Here is a 19,848-nt window from a genome sequence, read left to right as displayed (position 1 = left end):
ATGCAAATAAGCAAGTATGTAGGAATCAATGCACACAGTTGACACAAGTGTTTGCTTCTAAGATAGAAAGAAGTAGGTAAACTGACTCAACGTAAAAGTAAAAGAAAGGCCCTTCGCAGAGGGAAGCATGGATTGCTATATTTGTGCTAGAGCTTTTATTTTGAAAACATAGAAACAATTTTGTCAACGGTAGTAATAATTCATATGTGTTATGCATAAGATATCTTATAAGTTGCAAGCCTCATGCATAGATTATCAATAGTGCCCGCACCTTGTCCTAATTAGCTTGGATTTACATGGATTATCATTGCATAGCATATGTTTCAACCAAGTGTCACAAAGGGGTACCTCTATGCCGCCTGTACAAAGGTCTAAGGAGAAAGTTCGCATTGGATTTCTCGCTTTTGATTATTCTCAACTTAGACATCCATACCGGGACAACATAGAAAACAGATAATGGACTCCTCTTTAATGCATAAGCATTCAGCAACAGATAATATTCTCATAAGAGATTGAGGGTTGATGTCCAAACTGAAACTTCCACCATGGATCATGGCTTTAGTTAGCGGCCCAATGTTCTTCTCTAACAATATGCATACTCAAACCATTTGATCATGATAAATCACCCTTACTTCAGACAAGACGAACATGCATAGCAACTCACATGATATTCAACAAAGGTGAAATAGTTGATGGCGTCCCCAGGAACATGGTTACCGCTCAACAAGCAACTTATAAGAAATAAGATACATAAGCGACATATTCAATACCAAAATAGTTTTTAAGCTATTTTCCCATGAGCTATATATTGCAAAGACAAAGAAATGAAATTTTAAAGGTAGCACTCAAGCAATTTACTTTGGAATGGCAGAGAAATACCATGTAGTAGGTAGGTATGATGGACACAAATGGCATAGTTTTTGGCTCAAGGATTATGGATGCACGAGGAGAATTCCCTCTCAATACAAGGCTTAGGCTAGCAAGGTTGTTTGAAGCAAACACAAGTATGAACCGGTACAACAAAACTTACATAAGAACATATTGCAAGCATTATAAGACTCTACACTGTCTTCCTTATTGTTCAAACCCTCACCAGAAAATATCTAGACTTTAGAGAGACCAATCATGCAAACCAAATTTCAACAAGCTCTACGGTGTTTCTTCATTAGTAGGCGCAATGTACATGATGCAAGAACTTAAACATGATCTATTTGAGCACAACAATTGCCAAGTATCAAATTATTCAAGACATTATACCAATTTACCACATGTAGCATTTTCTGTTTCCAACCATATAACAATGAACGAAGCAGTTTCAACCTTCGCCATGAACATTAAGAGTAAAGCTAAGAACACATGTGTTCATATGCAACAGCGGAGCGTGTCTCTCTACCACACAAAGAATGGTAGGATCCCATTTTATTCAAACACAAACAAAAATAAAAACATAAAGACGCTCCAAGTAAAGCACATAAGATGTGACGGAATAAAAATATAGTTTCACTAGAGGTGACCTGATAAGTGGTCGATGAAGAAGGGGATGCCTTGGGCATCCCCAAGCTTAGATGCTTGAGTCTTCTTGAAATATGCAGGGATGAACCACGGGGACATTCCCAAGCTTAGATTTTTCACTCTCCTTGATCATATTGTTTCATCCTCCTCTCTTGATCCTTGAAAACTTCCTCCACACCAAACTCAAAACAAACTCATTAGAGGGTTAGTGCATAATCAAAAATTCACATATTCAGAGGTGAAATAATCATTCTTAATACTTCTGGACATTGCACAAAGCTACTGAAAGTTAATGGAACAAAGAAATCCATCAAACATAGCAAAACAGGCAATGCGAAATAAAAGACAGAATCTGTCAAAACGAACGATGACGTAAAGACGAATTTTTCTGGGGCACTTAACTTGCTCAGATAAAAATTCTCAAATTGAATGAAAGTTGCGTACATATCTGAGGATCACGCACGTAAATTGGAAGATTTTTCTGAGTTACCTACAGTTGGGGCGGCTCAATTTCGTGACAGTAAGAATTCTGTTTCTGCGCAGTAATCCAAATCTAGTATCAACCTTACTATCAAAGACTTTACTTGGCACAACAATGCAATAAAATAAAGATAAGGAGAGGTTGCTACAGTAGTAACAACTTCCAAGACTCAAATATAAAACAAAAGTGCAGAAGTAAAATAATGGGTTGTCTCCCATAAGCGCTTTTTTAACGCCTTTCGCTAGGCGCAGAAAGTGTGAATCGAGTATTATCGAGAGATGAAGCATCAACATCATAATTTGTTCTAATAATAGAATCAAAAGGTAACTTCATTCTCTTTATAGGGAAGTGTTCCATACCTTTCTTGAGAGGAAATTGATATTTAATATTACCTTCCGTCATATCAATAATAGCACCAACAGTTCGAAGAAAAGGTCTTCCCAAAATAATGGGACAAGATGCATTGCATTCAATATGCAAGACAACATAATCAACGGGGACAAGGTTATTATTAACTGTAATGCGAACATTATCAATCCACCCAAAAGGTTTCTTTATAGAATTATCAGCAAGATTAAATCCAAATAACAATTTTTCAATGGTGGCAAGTCAAGCATATTATAGATTTCCTTAGGCATAACAGAAATACTTGCATCAAGATCACATAAAGCATTACAATCAAAATCATTGACCTTCATCTTAATGATGGGATCCCAACCATCTTCCAACTTCCTAGGAATAGAAGTTTCAAGTTTTAATTTATCTTCTCTAGCTTTAATGAGAGCATTTGTAATATGTTTTGTAAAGGCCAAATTTATAGCACTAGCATTAGGACTTCTAGCAAGTTTTTGTAAGAACTTTATAACTTCAGAGATGTGAGAATCATCAAAATCTAAACCATTATGATCTAAAGCAATGGGATCATTGTCCCCAATATTTTGAAAAATTTCAGCAGTTTTATCACAAGCAGTTTCAGCAGTTTTAGCAGTTTCAGGCAGTTTTGCACACTTTGCATTAGGAGTAGAAACATTGCCAACACCAATTATTTTACCATTGATAGTAGGAGGTGTAGCAACATGTGAAGCATTAGCATTACTAGTGGTGGTAATAGTCCAAACTTTAGCTACGTTATTCTCTTTAGCAAATGTTTCTTCTCTTTCCCACCTAGCATGCAATTCAGCCATCAATCTAATATTTTCATTAATTCGAACTTGGATGGCGTTTGCTGTAGAAAATGACTTAATATCTTTAGTTTCATTAGGCATAACTTTCAATTTTAAAAGATCAACATCAGCAGCAAGACTATCAACTTTAGAAGCAAGAATATCAATTTTACCAAGCTTTTCTTCAACAGTTTTGTTAAAAGCAGTTTGTGTACTAATAAATTCTTTAAGCATAGCTTCAAGACCAGGGGGTACATTCCTATTATTGTTGTAAGAATTACTATAACCATTACCATTATTAGAAGGATATGGCCTATAATTGTTACCAGAATTATTCCTATAAGCATTGTTGTTGAAATTATTATTTTTAATGAAGTTCACATCAACATGCTCTTCTTGAGCAACCACTGAAGCTAAAGGAACATTATTAGGATCAACATTAGATCTACCATTCACAAGCATAGACATAATAGCATCAATCTTATCACTCAAGGAATAGGTTTCTTCAACAGAATTTACCTTCTTACCTTGTGGAGCCCTTTCCGTGTGCCATTCAGAGTAATTAATCATCATATCATCAAGAAGCTTTGTTGCGGCGCCTAAAGTGATGGACATAAAAGTACCTCCAGCAGCTGAATCCAATAGGTTCTGCGAAGAAAAATTCAATCCTGCATAAAAGGTTTGGATGATCATCCAAGTAGTCAGTCCATGGGTAGGGCAAGTTTTAACCAAAGATTTCATTCTTTCCCATGCTTGGGCAACATGCTCATTATCCAATTGCTTAAAATTCATTATGATACTTCTCAAAGATATAATTTTAGCGGGAGGATAATATCTACCAATGAAAGCATCCTTACATTTAGTCCATGAATCAATATTATTCTTAGGCAAAGATAGCAACCAATCTTTAGCTCTTCCTCTTAAGGAGAAAGGAAACAATTTTAATTTTATAATATCACCATCTACATCCTTATACTTTTGCATTTCACAAAGTTCAACAAAATTATTAAGATGGGCAGCAAGCATCATCGGAACTAACACCTAGAAAATTGCTCTCTCATAACAAGATTCAGTAAAGCAGGTTTAATTTCAAAATATTCTGCTGTAGTAGCAGGTGGAGCAATAGGTGTGCATAGGAAATCATTATTATTTGTGCTAGTGAAATCACACAACTTAGTATTCTCAGGAGTACCCATTTTAGCAATAGTAAATAAAGCAAACTAGATAAAATAAATGCAAGTAACTAATTTTTTTATGTTTTTAATATGAAGAACGCAAACAAGACAGTAAATAAAGTAATGCGAGTAACTAATTTTTTTTGTATTTTTGATATAAGAAAGCAAACAAAGCAGTAAATAAAATAAAGTAAAGCAAGACAAAAACAAAGCAAAGAGATTGGATGTGAGAGACTCCCCTTGCAGCGTGTCTTGATCTCCCCGGCAACGGCGCCAGAAAAAGAGCTTGATGACGCGTAAAGCACACGCCCGTTGGGAACCCCAAGAGGAAGGTGTGATGCGTACATCAGCAAGTTTCCCTCATTAAGAAACCAAGGTTATTGAACCAGTAGGAGTCAAGGAGCACGTGAAGGTTGTTGGTGGCGGAGTGTAGTGCGGCGCAACACCAGGGATTTCGGCGCCAACGTGGAACCTGCACAACACAATCCAAATACTTTGCCCCAACTTAACAGTGAGGTTGTCAATTTCACCGGCTTGCTGTAAACAAAGGATTAGTCGTATAATGTGGAAAATGATGTTTGTATGCAAAGAACAGTAAAGAACAATGTTTGCAGTAGATTGTATTTCAGATGTAAAAGAATGGACCGGGGACCACAGTTCACTAGTGGTGTCTCTCCGATAAGAAATAGCATGTTGGGTGAACAAATTACAGTTGGGCAATTGACAAATAAATAGGGCATAACAATGCACATACATATCATGATGAGTAAAGTGAGATTTAATCGGGCATTACGACAAAGTACATAGACCGCTATCCAGCATGCATCTATGCCTAAAAAGTCCACCTTCGGGTTAGCATCCACACCCCTTCCAGTATTAAGTTGCAAACAACAGACAATTGCATTAAGTATGGTGCATAATGTAATCAACACAAATATCCTTAGACAAAGCATCGATGTTTTATCCCTAGTGGCAACAAGCACATCCACAACCTTAGAACTTTCCATCATCGTCCCAGATTTAATGGAGGCATGAACCCACTATCGAGCATAAATACTCCCTCTTGGAGTTACAAGTATCAACTTGGCCAGAGCCTCTACTAGTAACGGAGAGAATGCAAGATCATAAACAACACATGATAGATTGATAATCAACATAACATAGCATTCACTATCCATCGGATCCCAACAAACACAACATATAGTATTACAGATAGATGATCTTGATCATGTTAGGCAGCTCACAAGATCCGACAATGATAGCACAATGAGGAGAAGACAACCATCTAGCTACTGCTATGGACCCATAGTCCAGGGGTGAACTACTCACACATCACTCCGGAGGCGACCATGGCGGTGTAGAGTCCTCCGGGAGATGATTCCCCTCTCCGGCAGGGTGCCGGAGGCGATCTCCTGAATCCCCCGAGATGGGATTGGCGGCGGCGGCGTCTCTGGAAGGTTTTCCGTATCATGGCTCTCGGTACTGGGGGTTTCGCGACGAAGGCTTTAACTAGGCGGAAGGGTAGGTCAGGGGCGTCACGAGGGGCCCACACACTAGGGCGGCGCGGCCAGGGCTTGGGCCGCGTCGCCTTGGTGTGTCGCCACCTCGTGGCCCCACTTCGTCTCCTCTTCGGACTTCTGGAAGCTTCGTGGAAAAATAGGCCCCTGGGCGTTGATTTCGTCCAATTCCGAGAATATTTCCTTACTAGGATTTCTGAAACCAAAAACAACAGAAACAACAACTGGCTCTTCGGCATCTCGTTAATAGGTTAGTGCCGGAAAATGCATAAATATGACATAAAGTATGCATGAAACATGTAAGTATCATCAATAAAGTAGCATGGAACATAAGAAATTATCGATGCGTTGGAGACGTATCAGCATCCCCAAGCTTAGTTCCTACTCGTCCCGAGTAGGTAAACGATAACAAAGATAATTTTTGAAGTGACATGCCATCATGATCTTGATCAATACTATTGTAAGCATATGTAATGAATGCAGCGATCCAAAGCAATGGTAAAGACAATGAGTAAACAACTGAATCATATAGCAAAGACTTTTCATGAATAGTACTTTCAAGACAAGCATCAATAAGTCTTGCATAAGAGTTAACTCATAAAGCAATAAATTCATAGTAAAGGTATTGAAGCAACACAAAGGAAGATTAAGTTTCAGCGGTTGCTTTCAACTTGTAACATGTATATCTCATGGATAGTTGTCAACATAAAGTAATATGATGAATGCAAATATGCAAGCATGTAAGAATCAATGCACAGTTAACACAAGTGTTTGCTTCTTGAGGTGGGAGGAAATAGGTAAACTGACTCAACATAAAAGTAGAAGAAAGGCCCTTCAAAGAGGGAAGCATCGATTGCTATATTTGTGCTAGAGCTTTTGTTTTGAAAACAAGAAACAATTTTGTCAACGGTAGTAATAAAGCATATGTGTTATGTAAATTATATCCTAAAAGTTGCAAGCCTCATGCATAGTATACCAATAGTGCCCACACCTTGTCCTAATTAGCTCGGATTACCTGGATTATCACCGCAATATATATGTTTTAACCAAGTATCACAAAGGGGTACCTCTATGCCGCCTGTACAAAGGTCTAAGGAGAAAGCTCGCATTGGATTTCTCGCTTTTGATTATTCGCAACTTAGACATCCATACCGGGACAACATAGACAACAGATAATGGACTCCTCTTTAATGCTTAAGCATTCAACAACAATCAATATTCTCATTAGAGATTGAGGATTGTTGTCCAAAACTGAAACTTCCACCATGAATCATGGCTTTAGTTAGCGGCCCAATGTTCTTCTCTAACAGTATGCATGCTCAAACCATTCAACTCATGGTAAATCGCCCTTACTTCAGACAAGACGAACATGCATAGCAACTCACATGATATTCAACAAAGAGTAGTTGATGGCGTCCCCAGGAACATGGTTATCGCACAGCAAGCAACTTAATAAGAAATAAGATACATAAGTACATATTCAATACCACAATAGTTTTTAGGCTATTTGTCCCATGAGCTATATATTGCAAAGACAAAGGATAGAAATTTAAAGGTAGCACTCAAGCAATTTACTTTGGAATGGCGGAGAAATACCATGTAGTAGGTAGGTATGGTGGACACAAATGGCATAGTTATTGGCTCAAGGATTTGGATGCACGAGAAGTAATCCTTCTCAATACAAGGCTTAAGCTAGCAAGGTTATTTGAAGCAAACACAAGCATGAACCGGTACAGCAAAACTCACATAAGAACATATTGCAAGCATTATAAGACTCTACACCGTCATCCTTGTTGCTCAAACCCTTACTAGAAAATATCTAGACTTTAGAGAGACCAATCATGCAAACCAAATTTCAACAAGCTCTATGTATTTCTTCACTAATAGGTGCAAAGTATATGATGCAAGAGCTTAAACATGATCTATAACAATTGCCAAGTATCAAATTATCCAAGACATTCTACCAATTACCACATGTAGCATTTTCCGTTTCCAACCATATAACAATTAACGAAGCAGTTTCAACCTTCGCCATGAACATTATGAGTAAAGCCAAAGGACATATTTGTCCATATGCAACAGCGGAACGTGTCTCTCTCCCACACAATGAATGCTAGGATCCATTTTATTCAAACAAAACAAAAACAAAAAAACAAACAGACGCTCCAAGCAAAGTACATAAGATGTGATGGAATAAAAATATAGTTTCACTAGAGGAACCTGATAATGTTGTCGATGAAGAAGGGGATGCCCCCAAGATTAGATGCTTGAGTCTTCTTGAAATATGCAGGGATGAACCACCGGGGCATCCCCAAGCTTAGAGCTTTCACTCTCCTTGATCATAGTGTATCATCCTCCTCTCTTGATCCTTGAAAACTTCCTCCACACCAAACTCAAAACAACTCATTAGAGGGTTAGTGCACAATCAAAATTCACATGTTCAGAGGTGACATAATCATTCTTAACACTTCTGGACATTGCACAAAGCTACTGAAAGTTAATGAAACAAAAAAATCCATCAAGCATAGCAAAACAGGCAATGCGAAATAAAAGGCAGAATCTGTCAAAACAGAACAGTTCGTAAAGACGAATTTTTACGAGGCACCAGACTTGCTCAAATGAAAATGCTCAAATTGAATGAAAGTTGCGTACATATCTGAGGATCACTCACGTAAATTGGCATAATTTTATGAGTTACCTACGGAGAATTAGGCCCAGATTCGTTACAGCAAGAAATCTGTTTCTGCGCAGTAATCCAAATCTAGTATGAACCTTACTATCAAAGACTTTACTTGGCACAACAATGCAACAAAATTAAGATAAGGAGAGGTTGCTACAGTAGTAACAACTTCCAAGACTCAAATATAAAACAAAAGTATTGTAGTAAAATTATGGGTTGTCTCCCATAAGCGCTTTTCTTTAACGCCTTTCAGCTAGACGCAGAAAGTGTGTATCAAGTATTATCAAGAGACGAAGCATCAACATTACCTCGGGCTTTACGCCTACCCTTCTTATTCTTTTTCTTACTCTTTGATTTAGGGAATACATGTCTACCCCCCGGTGTAGACGTGAATTTTAGGGTGCCTTCTCCCACATTTATGACTACTCCCAATAGTTTCAGCAGGGATCTTCCGAGTGTGATTTGTCCTGTTCCTACACATTCAATAACAAGATAATCAGTGGATACTGTTCTCCCAAGAATGGTTGTATGCACACCCTCGGCTATTCCCTTAGGAATTATAACAGAGTTATCAATAAGAGTTATTCCTTCTCCCCCTTCAACGAGTCCCCAAAGTGTCAAAGATTCATAAATACTCTTAGGCATAAGGCAAAATTCAGACATAATATCACAATTGGCATGAAAAGTTTCACCACCGATAACAACTTTAATAGTAGGGTCCCATATTGAAGGTTCAGAGTTCACTAAAACTTGATCAAGACGGTTACGAACATAGCTATAATTTTCTTTCAAGCAAGATGCACTTGTCTCAAGAGTGTTTAATCTATTATAAATGCTAATAAGAGCTGAATCAAAGTTATTAGCTGCACTATGTGATGCAACCAATTTTTTCATGGCATTAAAAGCTTGATCCCCATTGCAATGAAGGAAATCTCCTCCCACTACAGCATCCAAGGCATATCTATAGCGAATCATAAGCCCAAAATAAAAGTTACTAAGAAGCAAACTTAGAGTCATTTGAGGTTCAGCTTTACGATAAGAATCAAAAATTCTGGACCAAGCATCTTTAAAACTCTCCTCATCCCCTTGTTTAAAAGTGAAGACTAATTCCTCAGATGAAGAAGTAACAGGTGCATAACTAGACATGGTAACAAAAGTAAAATGCAAGTAACTAATTTTTTTGAGTTTTTTAATATGGAGAATGCAAACAAGACAGTAAATAAAGTAAAGCTAGCAACTAATTTTTTTGTGTTTTGACATAATGCAGCAAACAAAGTACTAAATAAAATAAAGCAAGACAAAAACAAAGTAAAGAGATTGGAAGTGGAGACTCCCCTTGCAGCGTGTCTTGATCTCCCCGGCAACGGCGCCAGAAATTTAGCTTGATGATGCGTAAAGCACACGCCCGTTGGGAACCCCAAGTGGAAGGTGTGATGCGTACAACAAGCAAGTTTCCTCGGTAAGAAACCAAGGTTTATCGAACCAGTAGGAGTCAAGAAGCACGTTGAAGGTTGATGGCGGCGGAGTGTAGTGCGGCACAACACCAGGGATTCCGGCGCCAACGTGGAACCTGCACAACACAACCAAAGTACTTTGCCCCAACGTAACAGTGAGGTTGTCAATCTCACCGGCTTGCTGTAACAAAGGATTAGATGTATAGTGTGGATGATGATGTTTGCAGAAAACCTGTAACATCCCAAATTTCAATAAAAAGAAAGTTAGAAAATTCCAGAGAGCAAAATTTCAAACCAACAAAAACTTTTTAAATTGCATATAGTGCCATGCATAGGACTTGTGCATTTGAGTGATATGACATGATGAGTGTTATTATTTGTTTATGCTATACTCTAAAACCCTAATGTGATCCTATTAAGATCACCAACCAAATAAATCAAAGAGGAAGAAAATCCATTAAATGAAAAACCCTAAAAACCCTCACATATGCCCTATGGCATTTTTATAAATTTTGACCTTAGACCAATTTTGTCTTCACCATTAGTTGAATAATGTTACTAAACACTTATTACAACTTTTGGAATCAAAGAATCACAATTCAAATGATTTTCAAACACAAATCTTGCTCACATATGATAATGGTCAAAATTGACAATTATAGTCTGATCACTACTTTGAGCCTTTGCCATTCAATTTTCTCAAACCAAACCTTGCTAACTCTTTGCACCATTTCAAAGTCAACATCAAGGTGAACACTTTTTGTAAAGATCACCATGCCAAAAGCTTGCTTGATCATTAGCTATGCTCATCCAAAGTTTCAACTTTTTAACATAATCAACAATCTCCCACTTATCAAATTTTGCAAAACTTTGAATTAAACTTTGCCACCACCACCTCTCACCATCTCTGGTCAAATGCAACTTATCTAAACACACACAATTCAAATCTAGCAACCATTTGAATTAAACCAAATTTAGACATTTTTCACAAATTTCAAATATGGCACTATTTGCCACTATTGCAAATAGTGATCTACTCCACCTAAGCTACCCCAAATCGATTCTACATTGTCCCCTGGTCCCCTTAACCCCATTGAATGCCAAATAGAACACTAGGGAGAGAGAGAGCAAGGCTAGACATGGCCATGCCGGCCATGTCGCCCAACCCGACGCTCTCCCCTCTCTCCCTTGCTTCTCTGCCCTGGCCACCGTGCCACAGCTCGCCACCGCACCTCCCTACACCTTCCTAGCACCGCCACGGTCGAGCTCGACGACGACACTGGCCGGAGACAGCGCGCCCAGAACGTGCTCGCCATGCCGACGACGTCGCGCATGCCCGTGCATGGACGCGCCCTGGCCACCTCTCGCCTGGCCACCTCACGCTCGCCCTGGCCCCGATGACTAGCCGTTGAGCATCACCACGCCACCTGGGCGCCGCCAGACACTCGCTCGACCAGACCCTGGACCGGCGCCGCCGTGGACGGAGAAGAAGATCCCGCCACTGTCGCGACATGCCTGAAAGCAATGCGACCCAACCAAGCCCTGCCCAACCAAGCTGTCGCCGCCAATAGCCTCGCCTGGACACGTAGAACACTGCTGCCACCTCGCCTAGCTCGACCGCTCGCCGGAATCGCCGCGCCATGGTCGACCACCACCCTGCCCCGCAGCACCCTCGCGCTGCTATAAAAGGAGACCTCCCCTGGACGATCTAAGCACACCACCGCACTCGCCACCTCTCACTGCCTCTCAACCACCTCACCACTCTCTCGATTCACACCGGAGCAAGGCCAATCGAGAGCTCGCCGCCGCGGAAGCTCGCGCAGCAATCGCCGGCGAACCGCGACCACCTCAGGCGACGCCACCTGTACCTGGAGCTTCGCCGTCGTCCACATCTACCCCGAGCACACTGCCATCCCTTGCTGGAGCCGCCGTAAGCCCTCCGACCCCCTACCGCCGCCGCCAGAGCGTCGGGTTCTCGTCGGAGACGACGATGAACCACGGCCGTTGATCTTTGATCTAATCCAACGCCCCTGGTTACTCCATACCGCTTCGGGTTTAAATAGACGCTGACATGCGGGACCCTCTGGTCGTGCAGCCCGCGTCTCTGGACCGTGGCTGGGCTGGCCTTGGGCCGTTTTTAAATCTTTCAGCCCGTTTAGTTTTCCCGCCCGGCCTTTTAATTCAAATTCGTTTTAAACAATTCCAAATGAATTTCAATACTGCCTCCACTTTGAAAATCAATAGATTCAAATTGGCTAAACCAAATTTAATGAATTTTATGTTGTTGGAAAGCTAATGAAATTATCTACAAAATGCCACTGGTCCCATGACCATATTCATTGTAGAATTAATGTGATAAAAAGAAGAAGGCAGGGACTTTTTCATATTCAAATAATTATTAAAAATCAACCAAAATAGATATTAAGTTGATTCCAACTCTAATAGCTCACATTTGACTTAAACTAATTGATTATGCACTAAAATGGTGTGGTCACTTTGCATGATCATGCCCTAGTTTAAGTAATGGATAATATGGCTAGTTTAACTAGTTGATATTGTCCAAAACTATTAAGTAATTCATATGAATTCTTAAACTTCATTTAAATCTTGTCTCACATGAATTCATGGGATGTTTGGACCCCTGGCCCAAACTCTCTTATATGAATTACTTAGAGATTTAAATCATATGTAGTGTATTTAAATGATATGAGGTGATCCACCCCATTTAAATCATTTTCTCAAATGATGATGATGAACATTTGACTTAGGTCAATATAAGTTCATATATGATGGTTTGAGAAATTAAATCTTAAGAAGATTTCAATGAGAGGAAATTATTTCTCAAGAACCCTATGGAAACTATCATTTACATATTAAATAAAAAGAAGTGAATTCTATTCAAATCACACAACCCATGCACCCTAGTTAAATTATTTATGTGCATAGAATAGTTTGTGTGTTTGTATGTGATATATGGAATAGCCATTGAATTAGTGAGTAATTATACTCGTATTCAAATTTAGACGCTAGCACCGGAGAGTACGCCGAAGAAGAAGGTTGCTACCAAGAGGAGGAGGAGGAACAGTTTGAGAACTACCAAGGCAAGCTAATATTCTTGCAAAGTGCAAAGCCCCCTTGGGGCATGGCACCATGAATCTTACCTTTTCTTACATAAGCCTACCCCAAGTTTTTACCTTACAAATTTTACTTGTTGTTTTCCAAGAGTTACTTTTATAGTTAACTTTGGTCAAAGTAAAGGATGGTTACTAGAGTAGTGAAGTAGACTCAATCAAGCAAAGCAAGATAGCACCCCTCATGATTTAGAGCTAGTGCTAATGAAATAAAACTTGACTACTCTAGATGGGAACAATGTGAATTGAAATGAATTTGAAACCTTGGAATGATGAAGCATTCCATTGAATGATTTTTGAAGGTGAATATGACCAAGAGAAGATGGTGATTTTTTTTAAACATAATGTTGGTTTGAATGCGATACCTTTCCAATTATTAAGTACCCCCACAATACCTGATTATGGGTAGAGCTTAACTGGAAGTTTATGCATCTTAGTATGGGTTCCCTCTGAACACACGTCATAGTGGTTACGCTTGAGGCTGCCTCCGTTGTTGAGAAATGATGTGAAATTGAGGTGAATTGTATGGACAAGCCCTGTGCAGTTCCCAGGTTGACAGTTGGTCTTCACTGGGAGGCCAAGCTCATGGGGAGAGGTGCTCGTACTAGGATTCGTAAGTGAAAGGTTATGGTTGATGATCCGCGTACTGTGTTACGATGATTCGGGGTAATCCCGACGGATGAAATCAAATGTTGTGGCACAAGTGTGCAACCTCTGCAGAGTGTAAATCTATTCGAATAGCCGCGTCCACGGTTACGGACGGTTGGAAAGGCCATACAGTTTCCGATGTCATATCTTTGAAAAATGATGTTGAAAGATGATGGTGAAAGGACTTGTGGTGAATTGAATTGAAATCACCACTGGAATGGTAGGAATGACACTAATGTTCCCACTTGAGTTAGTTAGCATATGAACAAGCTTTTCTCAAATACTTGTGAACTAAAATTGGCTTTATGCAAATAAACTAAAGCTTAGCAAACCCCACTAGAATGTCTAGCACTTACATTAATATTAGTTTGCGAGTACTTAAAGTACTCACGGCTTTGTCCCTGGCTATTCAAATGGCCAGAGTATGAAGATGAACAAGGCGATGACCAGCAGGACGCCTACGACAACTAGGAATCTTCCGACGTCAAGCGTTGGCCTGTGGACTCGAGAGTCCTTGTATCTTACGCTTCCGCTATGAACTATGAACTTGTGTTTGTTCGTTGATCGATAGATCAACTATTCGTGTAATATGGATCATGTGATTCCAAATATTTGTAAGACTTATGGTTTGTAATGAATGATGACTGTGATACATAACTATTATGCCTCGCAACAACAATATTCCTGGGATTGCGATGTATGACATAATAGGCATCCGGACTTAAAAATCCGGGTGTTGACAAGTTGGTATCAGAGCCATTGTTTGACCTTAGAAGACCTTAGTTAGAATGGGCGTTCTGAAAAACTTAATTTTGAAATCAAATGAAAGAAAATATTTGTGAAAATTTACTACACTCTTGTCTTTGAGACTTTGCCAAAATTTGATGAATCATGTTCTATCTTATTTGAATCAACTTAAAATTTTGCCACACTTTGCACTCTCTAACGTACTCATCCAATTCTCTTTCAGATGGAGCCGAATGAACCCATCAACACCAAGTTTTACCAGCTTGGGAACGGAGGGAGCTTGATCTTCGAGCACGACCTCAACGCCGTCTCTCGACTTCCTTGGGCGCCCACACCCCGAGTTCCACGGGGTTCAGCCGGACGACACGCCCGGAGGAGAGTTGCAGTGGGTGATCACTGCCGACTTGAGGGGCAAGATGGAGCCTCCCACCTCGGAGAGGATCCTCTTCTCCTTCCGCGAGAGTAACTGGCTCGACGGACTCGCACGTGGCCTTCAGGAGGCACTTGCGCGCCTCTGTGGATAGAACGTGGTGCGCATCCTTGCGTCGCGCTACGCCCACCTTGTGAGGCGTGATGCTGCGGGAGTGCCCATGGAGCTGCAGCCGCACCCGAAGTTGTGGCACCATGCTGAGCACCTGGACTTCATGCTCTACCAGACTCAGAGGGACCTCGACGCCACTCGCGCTTACGCGAACCCGACCCATGCTCACATCACCGAGCAGGGTGAGGCGATCAAGCTACTCAACAACGACCGCAAGAGCCTTCGTCAGCAGCGTGCCAAGAAGGACGCTACGATTCGGCGCCTTCGTGCCAAGATAGCATCCCTCGAGGCCACTGTCAAGGCCCAGGAGGATCAGATTCGTGAGCTGGAGGATGACGATGGAGGCATCGACATTCAGGGAGGAGGAGCCTTCCTGAGCGACGACGACGACTTTGAGGAGGACGAGAACACCGAGGAGGAAGACTACGAGTTCCTGGAGGCAGGACCCGACGACTACGTCCCGATCGATGTTGAGGATGAGGAGTAGTTGCACTAGTCTCACTTATGTAGGTGTGAGTTGTATCTCGTCCCTTGTATCGTAGCATGAGAATGGTTCTTAAAACCATTAGAGTATGTGTGTGTTAGTTTGTACTATGTGTTGAATGAATGAATGAATGAATGTTATGTTTGTCATGAAAAGATTACAAGTTTTCAAATGTTTTAAAACTTAACCAAAATGAATCATAGAATGTTCCCTCTTATCTCATGATCTTCTATATCTTCAGTTGGCCCCTCCCAATCGCACCAACAACGCGATGTTGCAACTGCTGCAGACCATGCTTGCCGACAGGGAAACAGAAAGAGTTGAACGCCAAGCCAACCTCGTTGCCTTGCAGAACATTGCCAACCAAGGCCATGGAAACCATGATCACCCTGGATCCAAGCTCAAGAACTTCCAGAACACCAATCCCCCGGTGTTTAGCAAGACCGAGGAACCCCTCGACGCCGACGATTGGCTCCAGACTATGGAGAACAATCTGGAGGTAGCCGGAGTGGAAGCCAACGAGAAAGTCTTGTTTGCCACCCACTATCTCGCTGGACCAGCCCGCGCTTGGTGGACAAGCACCCGTGCCATGAACGGAGGTCAGTTCATGACTTGGGAGGATTTCAAGCTAAAGTTCAGCAAGTACCATGTACCCCCGGGTCTTATCAAAAAGATGAGGGATGAGTTCCGTGAACTGAAATAAGGTCGCATGACGGTGGTTGAATGCCGCGACAAGTTTCTTACACTGTCGAGGTACGCCCCTGATGAGACCGACACCGTTGAAAAGAGGAAGGAGAGATTCCTGAACGGACTGCATGATGAGATGCAGACTGTCCTCGTCAGCATCCCCTTCGCCAACCTTGAAGCCCTTGTAGACTCCGCCATCCAGATGGAGGGCAAGCTGAACCAAGCCAATGAGAACCGCAAGCGCCGCATGGCGAATCAAAGTGGATCAAGCCACCCCCAGAAGTTTCGCCCTAGCTCAAGCGGAGGTTTCACTCCGAGAAACAACAAACCCCCGATGCAGAACTCGCGCCCCGATTATCAGAACCGGAGTGGAGGAAACTCCAAGCCAGGAGGCTACAAAAACAACAACAACTACAACCGCGCTCCACCCCGAACCCCCAACAACAACAACAACAACACCAACACCGCTCCTAGAACCGGAAGCAATGCCATTCCCGTTGCGAACAAGCAAGACAAGACTACCATCACTTGCTATGAGTGTGGTTTAGTGGGGCCCTACTCCAACGAGTGTCCCAAGCGTCTTGCCAAGCTCGCCGGCAACACCGCTGCACCTGCCCAGCAGCAATGCCGTGTCTCCACCGGCAAGAAGTTCGCCCCCAACAACCCCAATAACCGCAACGGCCGCCTCTACCACATGAACGCCGAAGAAGCCCAGGAAGCACCGGATGTTGTACCGGGTATGTTTTCTGTCAACCACATCCCTGCCAGAGTGTTGTTTGATTCCGGAGCATCTCATTCTTTTGTCACCGAAGATTTTGCATCAACAAGTAAAATTCAACCCCTCAGTTTGAAGCATGTTATGATAGTTCAAATCCTCGGATCAACCACCAAATCCAGAAAATTTTGCAAAAATGTACCCATCAAAATCGATGATGTAGATTTCTATGCCAATCTAATCATCCTGGGAACCAAAGGTTTGGAAGTCGTACTAGGAATGGACTGGATGTCCAAGCACAATGGATTGATAGACTGTGCCAAGAAAGCCATAACCATGACTAGCAGCACCGGTATCATAGTAGAGCACGTCTCTGAAAAGCTACCCAGAAAATTTACCTACAACCAAAGTGTATCCAAGCCAACTCTGGATCAAATCAGGGTCGTTTGTCGCTACCCTGATGTGTTTCCGGATGATCTACCCGGTATGCCCCCGGATCGGGATATCCAGTTTATCATTGAGTTAATCTCCGGAACTGGACCCATAGCCCAGAGAGCCTACAGCATGAACGCAACCGAGCTTGTGGAGCTGAAGAAACAGATAGATGATATGTTGGCCAAAGGTCTGATTAGACCTAGTGCATCCCCCTGGAGATCACCCGTCTTGTTTGTGGACAAGAAGGATGGTGCAAATCGTTTATGTACGGACTATCGTAAGCTTAACGATGTCACCATCAAAAACAAATACCCCCTACCCAAGATAGAAGACTTGTTTGATCAACTCACCGGATCCAGAGTTTTCTCCAAGATAGATCTTAGAACTGGATATCATCAGCTGAAAATCCGAGCCACCGACATTCCAAAAACTGCCTTTACCACCAGATATGGGTTGTATGAGTACAACGTCATGTCGTTTGGACTAACCAATGCCCCCGCTTATTTCATGAATCTCATGAATAAGATCTTCATGAACTTTTTGGACAAGTTTGTCATTGTCTTCATCGATGACATTCTCGTCTACTCCAAGTCCGAATAGGAACATGAACAGCATTTGGAGACCGTCCTAGAAACCCTTAGATAGCACAAGTTGTATGCCAAGTTCAGCAAGTGTGAGTTTTGGTTGGAAGAAGTTGGATTCCTGGGACACATCTTGTCTATAGGAGGAATTGTCGTAGATCCCGCCAAGATCAAAACTGTTATGGAATGGCAAGCCCCAACCACCCAAACCGAGGTCCGCGCTTTTCTTGGATTAGCCGGATACTACCGCAGATTTGTAGAAGGTTTTTCGAGCATCGCTCGACCAATGACCCAACTGTTGAAGAAGGACAGAAAGTTTGAGTGGACTGATAAGTGTGAAGAGAGCTTTCAACAGCTCAAGAATAGACTGACCACAGCCCCAATCCTGATCATGCCAGATATCGCAAAGCCCTTTGACATATATTGCGACGCCTCCAAGACTGGTCTTGGATGTGTGCTTATGCAAGAAGGCAAGGTTGTATCCTACCTTTCAAGACAACTGAAGCAACACGAACAGAACTACCCAACCCATGACCTCGAGCTTGCAGCCGTGGTCTTAGCCTTGAAAGTTTGGCGTCATTACCTCATGGGTAATCGATGCGAGATCTACTCCGACCACAAAAGCCTCAAATACATATTCACCCAGAAGGAGCTAAACTGAGACAACGCCGATGGATCGAATTGATCAAGGATTACGACATGGAGATTCACTACCACCCCGGCAAGGCCAATGTGGTAGCGGATGCTTTGAGTCGACTCGCCGTGTCGGTTGAACTCCATGCTCGCAACCGAACAGCCCAGCCTTGCATCAAGAGTTTGAACAGTTCAGACTTGAACTTGTTAGCGAAGGATTCCTAGCCAGCATAGAACCGCAACCCACCTTGGTTAGTCAAATCAAGGAAGCCCGAAGGACAACGCTAGCATCGACGGAATCAAGAAACAGATAGCCGCGAGGAAAGCCCCCGGATTCACCGTAGACGAAGCCGGAGTTCTTTGGTACAAAGAACGTCTCTGCGTACCATCGGACTCTGACTTGAAACAAGTCATCCTGCAAGAAGCCCATGACACCCTTTATTCAATCCACCCCGGAGGTACCAAGATGTACCAAGACTTGAATAATCAATTCTGGTGGCACGGAATGAAGAGAGAGATCGGCAGCTACATCGCCAAGTGTGACATCTGTCAGAGAGTTAAGGCAGAACATCAACGACCCGCCGGACTGTTACAACCACTCCAGATTCCGGAATGGAAATGGGACTCCGTAGGAATGGACTTTATCACCGGACTGCCCAAATCCAGCAAAGGAAATGATTCCATATGGGTAGTTGTCGATAGATTGACCAAAGTCGCCCATTTCATCGCCGTCAAAACCACTTACCAAGGCCCCAAGTTAGCTGAACTATACATCTCCAGAATAGTCGCCCTGCACGGAACCCCCAAATCGATAGTGTCAGATAGAGGATCACAGTTCACCTCGAGATTCTGGCAGAAAGTGCACGAAGGAATAGGCACCCGTCTGAATTTCAGCACTGCCTATCACCCCCAGACCGACGGACAGACTGAGAGAGTCAACCAGATACTGGAGGACATGCTAAGAGCATGCGTACTGGAATACGGATCCAAGTGGGAAGACTGCCTACCGTACGCAGAATTCTCTTACAACAATAGCTACCAAGCCAGCCTACATATGGCCCCCTTTGAAGCCTTGTACGGAAGGAAGTGCCGTACCCCCCTGAACTGGTCAGAAGTCGGAGAAAGCCAAGTTTTTGGCCCAGATGTTCTTCGGGAAGCCGAAGAGAAAGTCCACAAGATCCGAGAGTACCTCAAGATGGCGCAATCTAGACAGAAGAGCTACGCCGACAAGAGACGTCGGGAGATGACCTTTGAGATCGGAGAC

The sequence above is a fragment of the Lolium rigidum genome, chromosome 3, assembly GCF_022539505.1.
Source record: "Lolium rigidum isolate FL_2022 chromosome 3, APGP_CSIRO_Lrig_0.1, whole genome shotgun sequence".
NCBI lineage: Eukaryota > Viridiplantae > Streptophyta > Magnoliopsida > Poales > Poaceae > Lolium > Lolium rigidum.
This window is presented reverse-complemented; position numbering follows the sequence as displayed.